This window comes from Sorex fumeus, unplaced genomic scaffold (assembly GCF_029834395.1).
Source record: "Sorex fumeus unplaced genomic scaffold, SorFum_2.1 ptg000002l, whole genome shotgun sequence".
In the NCBI taxonomy this organism is placed as follows: Eukaryota; Metazoa; Chordata; class Mammalia; order Eulipotyphla; family Soricidae; genus Sorex; species Sorex fumeus.
This window is the reverse complement of record NW_026606059.1, coordinates 54,651,941-54,667,634: the sequence shown is the minus strand read 5'-3', so window position 1 is coordinate 54,667,634 and position 15,694 is coordinate 54,651,941. Positions and strand designations below refer to the sequence as shown.

The 15,694-nt window shown below is 40.7% G+C and overlaps 1 non-coding gene across 1 annotated transcript; it reads left to right on the top strand.

Moving 5' to 3' along the window:
• Positions 1-8,611: 8,611 nt before the first annotated feature.
• On the top strand, positions 8,612-8,852 carry LOC130023350 (small nucleolar RNA U89). Its single transcript, XR_008792458.1, has one exon. It is a non-coding gene; the product is annotated as a small nucleolar RNA U89 (small nucleolar RNA).
• The last annotated feature ends 6,842 nt before the right edge of the window (positions 8,853-15,694 follow it).

Sequence of the window (15,694 nt, the reverse complement as noted above, 5' to 3'; positions counted from 1 at the left end):
GGGAGCCTTGTGGACAGCAGGTATGAGCCGGGGGTGTGGGGGCGACTAAAACCTCATGGGAAGGGGGGCGTTTTGGTCCGCCCTTCACGCCCTACCGAGGTCACCAGTGGCCCCCCGCGAGCGGCTCTCCAGCACGGCCACGGCCCCAGAAGCACAAGGACTTAATGCAGAACCCGGCAGCTTGGAGCAGAAAAGTGAAAGGACTATGCGTTAATCCAGGCCATCAGGTCTGTCCGGAGGGGAAAGGTTGTTGCCCCAGTCGCCTTCTCCTCTCTGGAAAGAAAGATGGCGGCCGCATGGGAGCCTTGTGGACAGCAGGTATGAGCCGAGGGACTGGGGACGACTAAAACCTCATGGGAAGGGTGGCGTTTCGGTCCGCCCTTCACGCCCTACCGAGGCCACCAGTTGCCCCCCACTAGCAGCTCTCCAGCACGGCCACGTCTCCAGAGCACAGAAACCAATTTCTTAACTATCTGACTTTCAGTAGAAATACTTCCAGGGTCAATAAGTAAAATAGCAGAAATCCAAAACCAACATATAATTCTTGAACCCAGCTGTAGAAAGCAAATCACTTCACAATGCTTTTTCAGCATGTCTGATTTGGGGGTGGGGGGGTAAACTCTAAATAATAGTGATGAATCTTTTATTGAAACAATGAATCTAATCAAAGCAGATAGAGTGTTAACTAGAATTCATCTGCCCCACAGGGACTGGGAGGGGTGGGGTGTGGGGTTTTATTGGGGTTCTTCATGGTAAAAAATAAGTTTTGGTAAAGGGAAATGTGTTTGATATTTGCATGACTGAGACCTAAACCTGAAAGCTTTGTAACCTTTCCCACGGTGATTCAATAAATAAATAAATAAATAAATTTTTTAAAAAAGTTCAAGAATTTTTTGAGTGGCCAAAACAATAATCTAGGGTTTGAAGTGCTTGGGGCCAGAGAGATAGTACAGTGGTTAAGGCACATGCCTTCCATGCAGCTGACCTGAGTTTGATCCCTGTTATCCCATATGGTCCACTGAGCCTGCCAGGAGTGATTTCTGTTTAGAGCCAAGAGTAACTTCTAAACATTGCTGGGTATGACCCCAAAACAAAAACAACACACCCAGAAAAAGGGTTTGGCTGGCATGCTGCCAACCATAGTTCAATTCCTGACCCTGCATATGGTTCCCCAAACACTGCCAGGAGTTATTTATGAGCACAGAGCTGGCCCTAGACAGCAAGTGTGGCCCCAACCCCCACTCCTGCAATCCCCCAAAATAGAATTTTGTTAACCAACTTAAAAAAAAAGCACAAACTTTAATTAAATAATTATACTAGAAATGAAGATTAGTAATTATCCCAAATTCATTGCTTCCTAATTATTTTACTACATTTTATTTCATTGCATTTATTTGTATGTATTGCATCTGTATTATAGATACTCAATATAATGGTGCACAGCTGAAATATCTCTTTTTCATTCAGTTATGTTAAATTTGTAACTTAAAAATTCTACATAAGTATATTTACCCCTGTTGGGTAACATTGCTTTGTCCTTCCACAAGAAGCTTAGGTTTATCTGGTTACACCCATCAATCTGGTTACACCCATCACAGTGCTCCTGAAGCACTTCCACTTCCATTGTGTTTACATGTAAACAGTCTTCCCTATGCTCTCCTTCCCACCCAGTTAATCAGCTTTCCCCTTAATCAGACTTTGTTAATTTGTAAGATCAGTTTCCCAGAAATCTATGATTTTATATGTATGAGTGAAATATTGCCTTTTTCCTCTCCTTATGCCTTATGAACAGTTTACTTTAAAGTAATATCCTTTTTGTATAGATACAGGAAGATCGTTAACATTTTGCTTTGTAACTTAGGATTTGATTGGCCTTGAATATTATTCACTCCCAGGCATCTTTCTCGACTTAAGCCTCAGTTGCCCTTAGTTCCTAACACCCCAAAAGCAGGGTCCCGACGAGGGACTGAATGGACCCAGGGCAAGCGGTGAGCTACCCTGGCAGCGAAATGGGCCAGGCCAAAGTGCCACGATTCTTAACTGTAAGTTAAGAGTTTGATCATAGACAAATGTTGTCATGATCCAAAGGTAACGACAAGACTAGGATCCTGCTAGGGGTGGGAAAGACTATCTGGCCTGAGCACCATAGTCTGAGATCGAGATGGCCCTAGGAGAGCAATTCTATAAGTTTAAGATATTTCTTACTGTATCCATACAAAATGATTTATATTATATTCTTGTATGCTTGTCGGACAAGGGGAGGAGAGGCACGCCCATGGGATTATGCTCTAGGGTGGGTCCTCCTGCTGAGGAAGGATCTGTCCTAGGAGCGGTCTTCCCTGAGGCTAAGATTTCTACCCCTATTGATTTCTACCCCTATTGATTGTGACCGCACCTATGTGTAATTGTTCCCCCAATTCCTCATGAAGAGAGGATTTAACTGTACTGTAGGAGTGGGCTGGGGGCAGAAGGAAGAAGGGAGTTCAGAGAGGATCAGAAGGAAGAGGAGGATGAAGGGGGATGGAGAAGGAGAATGAAGTAGCATGGGGGCAGAGACAGAAGGAGAGATGAGGAGAGAATCAGAATAAACTACGACTAATACCTACCAGCCTGGCCCTCGTTCCTTCCTCTGCATGACCATCGCCATCGACCTCTCTGGGGTGGGAGAAGAGTGAGACTACCGAACGCGGGCGGCGGGAGAGATAGAGCCACCGCCGCTGAGTGAGTGCCGCGCCCCCCACCTTGTGTGAGTTTACACAACCCCACTGAAAATGAAAACACTACAAATCCAGGATTTTCCTCGTTACCAACTGCCAATACCCGAAAAGAGATGGCCATTGCTATAGAAACATTTGCTGACCCATCAATACATGAAAGCTTTGTTCATATTGGAAATGGTATGCTTTGTGACAAGTACTCTTTTTTCCATTCCCAACAAAACTCTTCTGTAAGAGCCGTATTGCAGAGACTCGAGAAATAGTGTAGGGGATCAGACAGCAAATATGATCTCCCAAACACTGCTAGGAGTGATCCCTGAGCACAAAGCCAGAAATAAGCCCTTAGCACCATGGGGTGTGGCCCAACCCCATCTCCTCCCCACCCAGCCCCTATAAGAAATATTTTGTTCTTTGGGTCAGTTTGCTGATGCCTGAACTGAAGCATGGACAATCTCCTGTGTTATCACTTCAAAGGTCCACTTTTGTGGAAAAAAAACTAGATTTTAAAACTAGATAAGACACTATCAGAGCAGACTGAGGGGCTCAATGATGTCTAGAGAATTTGGGACAAGACAACCACCTCGTTTTTTCAGTTGAGTAGCTATACCTGGAAAAATTTAAATAAACATTGCATTTACTTTGCCCAGAAGAGTCTGCAACAATCTGCAATTGAAAGCTAGTTTACTTTGATCTCTTCCATTAAGGAACCAGAGTTTTGAAAAGGATCTGATTTGTGGGCTGGAAATGTAATTTGGTGGCAAAACTCATGCCTCCTAGAAGTGTGAGGACCTAGGTTGAATCCCTAGCACCACCAAATAATTTTTAAAAAAATAAACAAATTTTAAAATATTATTTGCAAGGACCCTGGGGAAAGAAGTGTGTCATTCTACAGCTAAAATTACTTGCCTTAAAAGCAAGATCATGAGTTTGATCCCCAGTATTATCCTGAATTTCTAAGTGTGCTTTCAGCAGTTCTGCTTGATGGGGCTCTTTGTGTACTTCCTCTAACATGCACCCAGGTATGTGTGAACACTGCAAGTAAAGTCCATAAACCCCCCCCCACCAAAGAAGCACACAAATAAAAATTATTTATGTGTTCTGCTGCCAAAACGGTGAACCCAGCAAGCATGTGCAAAGTCCAAGACAAACCCCTAACGAGCACTGTAACTAGAATGTATACAAGCACCACAGCCAAGCATGTGTGAGGTCTGATCATTCACCACAATCATGGAATAGAAGGGAAGGGAAACAGAGAGAAAAATGCATATTATTTTTTAAAAAATTGATTTACAATTGAGCTCCAAAAATGCAGAACTATTTTCAGAATGTCTAGTAGACTCAAATGATCTCAATCTTCAGGTCCACAGAATAGACTAGAATTTTGGAAGACCAGGACAGTAACGATCAAATCCCTGTTGATAGTCTTGTAGAAAACAGTTCTAGGACAAATACCAAATCTGAGATGAGCAAATTTCACTGATTTTTTTTTTTAGTTAAAAAATAGTGTATCTTGGAAATTATACATTTGGAAACCTGATGTTAATCCCTAAGAAATTTCACATGCCTATAATTAAGTACAAAGACTATGCCTGTAGAATAAAGAAATCAGTTCAGGACAGAAACTCAGGAACAATGCCATAGTAGGTGGGTGGTTCAGGAAAGAACTACAGATGTAGTATGGTAGAATTTAATAAAGCAGATGCAAGCTCTCTCCTAACAAAAAGTCTTGCATATGCAGTGAAGATATCAGGATTTAGTAAAATTATTGTATTGTTCTTTCATAAAGTAACAAAATAGGAGACTAACACCCAAGAATGGCCGAGATTAGTACCAGGAATTTTACTCCATGACTTGGAGGCCAACCACACATACTAGGGGAAAAGGGAGCTCAGATAAAGAAGGGAACACCAAATAAAGGTGTTGGGAGGATCCTCCCAGGATGGGAGAAGCATGCGGAAAGTAGACTATAGACTAAACATGATTGTCACCCATTGCCTCTTTTGCAAACCACAACACCCAATAAGAGAGAGAGAACAAAAGGGAATGCCCTGCCACAGAGGCAGGGTGGGATGGGGGAGATCGGGGGTGGGAGGGATACTGGGATCCGTGGTGGTGGGAAATGGGCACCGGTAGAGGGATGGGTATTTGATCATTGTATAATTGAAACCCAAGCACAAAAATGTGTAAGTCTGCAACTCTACCTCATGATGTCTCACTATTAAAATTTTTTTAATAAAAAACTATTGAAAAAAATTATTGTATTGTTCTTTATGGGCATATATACTTCCGGTGATTTTTCTTGGCATGTATGTTATCCTCTAGGAAAGAAAAAAGAAATGAAGTAAAAGAAACAAAGAGAAAGAGGGAAAAACACATTTGTGGGAAATGTAGGAACTTTTACTAACCGCAGAGATTATTCTAAAACGTGTTCTAGACCCAACAGACACTCCAGAGCACATTCTAGGATGTTGCTCCTAACATTTTGTTATCCAGTGTTCAAAGGAACATCAGAAGGAAAACCTGGACACACAAATGAATCTCAGAACCGAGCAGCATGCTTCACAGATGCCTCTAGACCTCGCACCAGGACAATTTCACCAGAGTGCCTCAGATAAGAGCAGGTATCATCCCCCCACCTGCCCCCTCTGAATCAGAGCTGCTGCAAACTTCCAGGACCCAATGAAAAACCCAGGTATGCAGGACTAGTAACTGCAAATTCCAGGCCTCAAGGGATAGGGGACAGGCTGCTTCTTCTCATCTCCTGCCCCTGTGGGATCTTGGCTGTCACACCCACGAACTGCCTCCGGGTGTCATTTAAGCTCATTAACGGCCATGATCCAGAGACTCAAAATGAATGAATCTCAAAACCAACCAGTTCACTACAGAGATTTTTCCTGACCCTCATTATTTAAAATTTTAGAATTTCAGGGGCACAGGCCACTTTCATGGCTGTGTGACATCTCATACTATTCATAACAAACAATACAGAATAAATTATCTAGCATCAGGCTTGACTATTAGTGGGAAAATTTGAAGTAATGGTGGTGGAAAGGTGTAATCGTGGTGGGATTGGTATTGAAATATCAAATGTAATCCAATCTTGTGAACAAGTTTATGAAAATAAAATTTAGAAAAGAAAAAATAAAAGAAGAGCTGATCCAGATAAAGTTCCATAATATGAAAAAGATCTTTCAGACACATTTTTAAATGTCTTTTTTTGTGTTCCTTATAATGTATGTGTACCCCAGTGACTTTGCTTTCCACAGCTTGTCCTGGGCATGACTTTCCAGTGAGCTGGTGTGATGCTGACTGTAAGGTAGGCAGCTGAAGTCCTTAAAATATTCTTACACCTCTAAGAAAAGGACTTGATCTGAGAGTACCAGACCTACAGACCAGCTCTACCACTTTACCTGCCATGTGACCTTGAGCAAGCACTCTCCTTTTAACACGCTTTGCCTTTGATTAATCCTCCTGCACCCTCCTTTACACAAAGGAAACAAAATAAACTTTATTTAGGAACCTCCTAGTGTAAATGCTTTCCCACAAAGTAATGTGAATATAACACTTCATAGAATTTCACTAATGGAGAGCTTTCAAAACATCTCAGAAGGAAGTATAAACAAGTGGTAAGAGACTGTGTGCTTACCACCTGTTAGCAGATCCAGGATTTCTTAGATTGCTAAAAAGGTCACCTCTACAAAGGTCTATGAGTCACTTCACAAGGAAATGGTAAAAATCTCCAAAATTGCAGAAATACTATCTTGTCTTCTCAGGTCTTAGAAGAACTGGTAGATTGGTCCAAGTGATTGTTAGTCAAGATGTGTTTACTTCTTTTTTTTTTACACTTTACTTTTTATTTATTTTTTTATTTTATTTTCATAAAGTTTTTCACATAAATTGATTACATTCAATATTTCAACACCAATCCCACAACCATTATACCTCTCCACCATTATTTCGAATTTTCTCCCACAGGCAGAAGCTAAATAATTTATTTCGTATTGCTTGTTATAAATAGTATAAGATGTCTCATGACCACAAAAGCGGCTGTGCACTCCTGGTTATCCTTAATAGTCAGGATACTAGATGGGTGGGGAGATGTCCCATCCCAACCTTCCATGTGGCCTGGAGTTTTCAGTTCTGCGTAACTGGATTTTTCTTATGGAAGTTTGTGGCCACGGACGTTCGCTTGAAGTAGGCAGAGAACACCTGCTCCATCTGAAGTGCTCTGAAACCAGCTTGGCGAAGGGTCTGACGTCATCTCTGTGGCGAGATGTTGTTTTCTGAGATTCATTTGCGAGTCTCTGAATCTTGACCATTAATGCGCTTAAATGGTGACCGGAGGCAGTTCATGGGCGTGACAGGAAGCACAAGAGATGGGCTGGAAGATGGGGAAAGATGACCCATACCCGCCTCCATGTGGCTGGAGTTTTGAGTAACTGGTCCTGTAGTAGACACTTCTTCAGAAATTAATTTGCTCACACACAGAATTGATTGTTGTTATTAGAATTTTCCAGAGCAGAGGGAATTTGGGTGCCATAAGAGACTATGTTAATAGCATAACAGATTGACCAACCTTTAAAAGTAATCTCCAGCTTCATTTGAAATAACACCACGAAATCACTGTTGCTTTCAAATACGTGTTTTTTTACCCTTCTTGTCTAGAGCAAAAGTCTTTTCCTCTTTCTTCAACCACTTCTGACAATGTGTAGCTGGCATTGAGCAGTTTGAAAGTGGCTTTTTGATTTGAATCATGACAAGATATTTCCTGAAACTGTTTAGCTTTATGCCAAATACGAAATTGGATTTGTGATGGTTGGAGCAGATGGAAAACCATGAAGAAACACTGAAGCAGTCAAGGGCTGTGAAATCAGGCTACTTTCAGACAGGGTACTGGGTAGAGTCCCAACACTAACTTCAAATCAGAAAACAAAATCAGCAAGGTGATATGGGGATCCTCAACCCCTTGTTAATTGAAGTCCAGTTCTAAATTTCTCAGAGAATGCCCTGACAGTTCTTGGTAACAAACTCAAGCAACTGTATTACCTTCCAGACTCCCAAGCTTCCCTGAGACTAAATGGTAAACTTATTCTTCTCAAATCTTTTTACTCTGTTCAGTCTTCCTCTCCCGTTTCTACCTTTAGCTCTTATGCAATGTTTCTTCATGTTTCTCTCCTCCTTTCGTCCCAGCTTATTTACTTCCAGATCACTTGAATGTGCTTCAACTGCTGAAAAATCTCTTCAAATGGATCTCTCTACTATTTTCAAGGAATAAATAAATAAATGTCAATAATCAAAAAAGAATAGGAAGGATACTTATATTACACTTCTGTAAGCACCATGTTCTGACTTCAGACAGTGCATTAGTGGGGACAAGAATGAGCACACACCAAACCTTCCTATGAACATAAGGTAGAGGTTATATCAACAGTAATGAAAATGGGGCTCTTTGGAGCGATAGCACAGTGGGTAGAGTGTTTGCCTTGCACACGGCAGAGCCAGTTGGCCAAGTTTTGATTCTTCTGCCCCTCTCGGAGAGCCCAGCAAGCTACTGAGAGTATCTCACCTGCAAGGCAAAGACTGGCAAGCTACCCGTGATGTATTCTATATGCCAAACACAGTAATGAGTATCATGATGGAGACGTTACCGGGCCCAGTTGAGCAAATCGATGAACAATGTGCTACAGTGCTACAGTGCCACCTCAGTCAAACTTTGAGCAGGGTCCTAGGTGTCTGGGTCCACCACTTGGCCCCCTGTGGATGATATGCCACTATTAATAAATCATATATATCATATATAAAAACAAAAAAACACTGTCCTCCCATTGTTCATCGATTTGCTCGAGCAGGCCCAGTAACATCTCCATTTTGAGACTTGTTGTTACTGTGTTTGGCCTATTGAATGAGTCATGGGTAGCTTGCCAGGTTTTGCCATGCGATATTATATATAAATAAGGCGAAATGAAGTAAATAATGGAAGATCCCAACATCTGGCTCCTCCTTATTAGGCAGATCAATAACATTGCAACCTTACCTCCATTTCTGCAGCTGTTGCCAGATTCTGAGAGCTGCCTACAAAGGGGTCCCATAGTAAGACTAGGCAGGACCCATCTGAGTACAACCTTGGATCTGATGGTCAAGAGAGGTGCTTCAGAGGGGGAAGGACTCTGGCTAGGAGATGGGGGCTGCCACCTTGTGTGGTCCCTTAACCCCATCCTGATCACCTGAACCGAGTGCTTAGCAAGAACCCTAGTTACAATAAACTATGCAATATCTCGGCTACCCAGAACATCTGTATCACCACATCCCAGGATTAGATCTATCTCACTGCTGAAAACCTTGTGTTGAAACCCCAGAATAAAAGTTTCACTTAGGGAAGCTACCGTCTCATCAAGGCTAAGAAATGATCCTGATGATGAAGAACCCCAACTGAGAGAGCTCAGATATGCTTCTTCCTTGGTATTTGAGGAACCAGCTTGGTATCTGTAGCCTCGCTTCAGTATTCTGAGTTGGTCCCTACTGCACAGGTCCCCTGATGAAGGATGAAGATTAATGAAGATTGACCCACATTCAGAATTATAATTTTCCTCTCCCATGTTGGCCAAGTATACTGGGATAGTGTTTGATTTTTCTGTGATTTCTCAATGTGTTTCTCTCGCTAGTTGAGAGATCATAACCATAAATCAAGGACGTCTCAATAACTTTTCATTACTTCAGGAAAAATCAAAAAAATTTAAAAAGGACAAAGGGAGAAATCACTTCTAGGCAGAAGTGTTCATATCCAGGGTCTGATAACCCCAATCACTTTTTTCTTTTATAGAAGGGAGTGTGGGAGGAAGTGACACAAGGTGCTGGTCACCACCTTGGTTCTTGGTTTACTGTGATGACTAGATGATTGTGACACTCTTTCCTGGATCTGTGCTGTGGAGAAAAAACTGGGAGTGGGGGCAGCAATTTGAGCTATGGGGTGATCCTGAAGGTGTGTACTCCTCATTATTCTCTCACTCCCATTTTTTCAGGTTGTATTTTCCAGGTTCAGTGTCATGAAATTCAGGTAATGGACAGTAGAAAGCCCTGATGGTATGTAGCAGCAGGAGGAAATGGGTTATTTTTCTCCTTTTCTGTTCAGAATGCATCTCACGCAGCATCTTTGTCTCATCCTCAACTCTAGTTCCAGGCTGACACAACTGTCTTGGTCCTGATCTCCTTGGAAGACCCAAACACTTTGTCCTTCCCACCCAAGGATGATTGTTTTCTTTCTAGCTGTCCAATCCCTGGGTTCCTTTACTCTCATTAGTTTTATCAAACTTTTTCATTCCTTGTGTAATGGAATAAACATTCGCTAACTTAATGTTAATTAACATGCAATATATTTCTTTCTGTTTCCTTGCAATGAATTTCCTCTGGTGAAAATGATTGTCTTTTCTGTTCACATATGAAAAATAAAGTCCATTTTTCAGTGTGATTTATGAAAAACAAAGTATGATTCTGGTACCCCACAAAACAGCCAGTGACAGTTTATTCTTATTGACTGAACACATGCAATATCCCTTCTTCCTTCCCACCTAAAACTTAATCCTACAGCTTGTCTTTCTGGAACTCAATAACCTTTCTCTGAGGATAATTAAGATAATATCATTTGGCAGACCAAAACCACAATGAGATACCATCTCACACTTCAGAGACTGGCCCACATCCAAAAGAACAAAAGCAACTGATGCTGGCGCTGATGTGGCGAGAAAGGGACACTCCTTCACTGTTGGTGGGAATGTCCACTGGTTCAGCCCTTCTGGAAAACAGTATGGATGATTCTCAAAAAATTAGAAATTGAGCTCCCATTTGACCCAGTAATACCATTCCTGGGAATATATCCCAGAGAGGCAAAAATGTGTAGTCGAAGTGACATCTGCACTTGTTTGTTCATTGAAACACTCTTTACAATAATCAGGATCTGGAAAAAACCTGAGTGCCCAAGAACAGATGACTGGTTAAAGAAATTTTGGTACATCTACACAATGGAGTACTATGTAGCTATTAGAAAAGATGAAGTTATAAAATTTACATACAAGTGGTACTACATGGAAAGTATCATGCTAAGCGAAATGAGTCAGAAAGAGAGGGATAGACATAGAAAGATTGCATTCATCTGGGGAACATAAAGTAACAAAATAGGAGATTAATACCCAAGAATAGCCGAGATCAGTACCATGGTTTACTTAATCCAAGGCTTAGAGGCCAGCCGGGCATTCTAGGGGAAAGGGCAGCTCAGATAGAGAAGGGAGCACCAAATAAAGGGTGTTTGGAGGATCCTCCCAGGATGGGAGATGCATGTTGAAAGTAGGCTATGGACTGAACATGATTGCCACTCAATGCCTCTTTTGCAGACCACAACACTCAAAAGGAGAGAGAGAACAAAAGGGAATGCCCTGCCACAGAGGTAGGGTGGGATGGGGGAGATGGGGTTGGGAGGGATACTGGGATCCATGGTGGTAGAAAATGAGCACTGGTGGAGGGATGGGTATTTGATCATTGTATAATCGAAATCCAAGCACAAAATTTTGTAAGTCTACAACTGTACTTCATGGTGTCTCACTAATAAAAATTAATTTAAAAAAATAATATCATTAAAACAAACTGAAAATATTGTACTGATAATGATTCCAATACAGATGTCTTTGGCAAGGACTTTCAGACAAAGAGTTCTGATCTACTCAAGTAATAAAGTCTTTCAAAGGTGCTGTAAATTTTGTCTGGTCACTAGTTTGTGTTACTTATGTTGGAGCTTCACCTGAAGTTTTGGTGTTTCTGTCATTAGAATTTTTTGGTTCACCACCTGGTGCAGATAAATGAAGTTTGCTGTGCTGCATGAATATGAACTTATTGCCTGCTTTGAATGATGATTTTGATCAAAACTGAGATTTAGCTTGACTTCAGTAGAAATAACTGTTGTTGCATAGCTTGTTTGAAAAAGAAGCTGGAGAATCCTCTGCCAGCTGGAGACACCTCTGCCCATTGTAACACACAGAAAGATTGTGTTTGCTCTACACAGACCTTTTTTTTGTAAGAATTTTTATTATGATACTCAAGTTATGCATTTCTAGTTAAAATCTCTAATACACCTTATCTATTGAAAAGTTGAGAAATATGACTATGGATTCCTTTTCCTACAAGATAGTAGTAAACTCTTGATTTCTTTTCTGACAGTGTGGGTCTACTCTCATTAGTGCTCAGGTTTTATTCCTGGCTCTGCACTGAGGGATTACTTTGATAGGTTCGGGGGGGCCATATGGCGTGCCATGAATTGAACCTGGGTAAGTTGCATGCAAAGTAAGTATCCTATCCACTGAACTATTGCTCTAGTCCCCAGTTACTAATTTAGAGAAAGAAGTTTTCTCTCTAGGTCACTGTATGTTGAATCTTTTTTTTAAAATTTTTATTAGTGAGACACCATGAGGTACAGTTGTAGACTTACAAATTTTGTGCTTGGGTTTCAATTATACAAAGATCAAACACCCATCCCTCCACCAGTGCCCATTTCCCATCACCACGGATCCCAGTATCCCTCCCACCTCCATCCCCCCACCCCACCCTGCCTCTGTGGCAGGGCATTTTTGTTCTCTCTCTCTTTTTGGGTGTTGTGGTTTGCAAAAGAGTCAAACCTGATTTTCAGGGAGAAATGTTGGATGATTTACTTTTCATTGATCATTTTGCATATAAGGAAAATTCGCACAGTTGCGTAAGCGGCTGTGCAGTTCAGAAAAAATGTCCTGGTACCCGCATGCCAGAGCCTTGCTTGTAGAAGCTCATGGTCACCGAGATTCCATCTGGAGATGGTGGGACGGCAGCACCTACCCCATCTGGGACCTCCCAGTGATATTGGCTCTGTTTGGGGCCCAGAGCATTCTCCAGAAGTTATGGGGCCCTCCAGCCAGTTTTTTATTTTGTTGCTGTGTCTATGTTGAATCTTTTTATTCTATTTATTTATGTATTTATTTTATTTTATTTGCTTTTTGGATCACACCCGGTGATGCATAGGGCTTACTCCTAGATCTGCACGCAGAAATTACTACTTGGCAGTGCTCAGGGGACAATATGAGATGCTGAAAATCGAACCCGGGTCAACCGCGTGCAAGGCAAACACCCTACCCACTGTGCTATGGCTCCAGCCCCTGAATCAGATATTTTATTCACATGTTTAGAATGGGCAGTCACCTGAATTTGAGTCCTCTGTTATAGACTATAGTGGAGAAGTAAATCTATATGGTAGTAGTTACTAAGATTTAGAATTGTTAGCATAGTCAATATGCATGATTTGTAATAAGACTTTTCTGTGTCTCTGGAATAATATCAGTGAAAATAAGAGCACTCTCTTGAAGCATCTATACACCAGGGTGTATTAGCCTGGGTTCTGCTAACAATAAAACAAAGAGTATATATAATTTATATATGCAGGTATGCATATATATGTATATAGACATACTTTTTATCTGCATATGCACTTACACATACGTGTATGAGAGATAAAGGAAGTGAATTATTTATTTTTGAGAATTATTTATGTAATAATAAGGGGCAGAAATTCTAAAATTCCTCAGGTAAGCCAGCAGGTTGGAGATTCAGGTAAGAACTGATTCTGCAGTGTTGGAACGAATGGTCATGGTCATGGTCCTCCCATTATTCATCAATTTGCTCAAGCGGGCCCAGTTATGTCTCCATTTTGAGACTTGTTGTTACTGTGTTTGGCATATTGAATATGTCACCGGTAGCTTGCCAGGCTTTGCCTTGTGGGCAAGATACTCTTGGTAGCTTGTCAGGCTCTCCGAGAGGGGCAGAGGAATCGAACCCGGCTCGGCAGGGCCAGCTGCACACAAGGCAAACGCCCTACTGCTGTGCTATTGCTCCAAGTCTGTTGGAACGAAAGACTCACTTTTTTTATGTTTTAATCTAAAGACAGAACATATATATGGAGCAGTGAATATCTCCTTTATTTTGAGATATCTTATTTCCATCTGTCTTCCTTTGAAAACTTATCTCTTTGATCTGAAGATTTTAACTGATAGAAAATAGCCCACTGTGTTAACTTGTGAATTGTAAGTAAGCTACTTATGTGAAGTTTATGAATTTAAAATATTAATTATATCTTTAGAAATGCACTTATAACAATATCTGGCCAAATAACTAGGCACCAAATCATATCCAATTTGACATAGAACTAATGATCAGACAGGTTATACACAATATATTAAGGTGAATGTCAGTGTCTATCTTCCTTACCCATTGTCTTTATTCTTTGTAAACTTAAAGACTTTATACAGAGACATAGATCCAATTAGGAAAGCAATAAGCAACTTAGAAGTCTCTTGGATTTTTAATAACATAAACAAATAATTAAAGAGAGCCCTACGACACTGTTCATTGTTCACAGCCAGCCAGGCTTATTTAAGAAATTATTTTACATTAAACTCATCGACATGTTCCATAAATCCAGATTCCAATGTCAGCATCAAAGAGTTATATGTTCCTAAGTAAACTCAAAGCTCCTGCTACTTTACCTGGCTGGACTCCTCCCCAACCATACAAAGATTTTTCTAGTGGTTAAAAAAAATGGATATCAAGAACAAATTGAGATTGTGATCAATTGTATCCCAATAATCTCCCAAGGAAGAAGAAAGAAAGATTGTGAGAGCAAAAAAATGATATAAGATGTCAGGTCTCTAAGCATAACTAGTCCAGATGTTCCCCAACATTACCTGCTTTCAGAGAAGTCATCAGTTCCTTAGGATGTGTTAATAATCAGAGAAGGTTTCAGAGGGATTGGTTGGAACTATCCCAACCATTTCCCTCAAAAAAAGTATGAGAAATTCCTTGAAATAAGAAACCTGGGACAGATTCTATGATGAATTCTTAGTGCTTTTTAAAATCAAGGGCAGTCTCCATGTGTCAAGGTGATGGGCGGACTCATTTTTTGGAAATGTGAAATTTTAAAATATATTTGAAAATATGAATGCTTATTTCCCATTGGTTGTAAATAAAATACTAATAAGCTATTGGATGTTGTTGAAAATCTTTTGTCATAAAATCAATAATCAGGAGAATCACTTTGGAAATACTCCTGGCTATTGCTCTAAATGGACACAGAATAGTCAAGTAAAGTCTCTGAGAGGGTCTTCTCTGTAGCAAATGGAATGACTTGGTAACTGTGTGGTGTTTGCTTCTTCTAGGACCACTGCACCTACTTCCATTTCCATGGGTTTTTAGGTGACCGGAAAAGACACTATATGTGGGTCACTGTGTCCTGAAAAGACAGAGTGAATAAGTGAAAGGTCTATGAAGGAAAGCACATCATAATGGAGGAGATAAACATGGAATCAGTTACAATGCAAGGGTAGGGTAGAGGGGATTCAAATCTGGTGAAACCTGAAGTTAGAAAACTGTGGTGGGGATTTTATGAAAAATCTACTATCAGAATGAAAACATTGAAAAGTTTATCAGTAAATCCATACTCTTTCTTTGGAGGGGGGAGGTGTACTTTCTTAGTAATGCTCAGGAAGAGAGGGAGCACTTCCCTATAATTTTTAATCAACCAGGCTAGGTGTTCAATGCAAAAACAATGACCTAAAAAACGCAGATCTGGTCAGGCTATGAAAGTTCTAAGGATCAGCTGGGCTACTCCATTCATTGTTTGGGGTGCCTTCAGGAGCCCCACAACACAGATTGGAAGAACATGTGATACCCAGGAACTGATTTGGTATTGAACACATATAAAACATGGATCTTAATTCCTGTACTTTTGCCTTGTCCTAATAAATATTTATAGTGAGGGAAAAATAGATCATATTAAATGTGAAGATTGAGATCTAAACTTCGTTACTTTTACATTTCTCGGATCAACGCACCAGAAAAACATACATTCAAACCATTCTGCACTGCATTTTCTTCTCTTCACTCTATAGAATACACTGGGAATTACTCCTTGG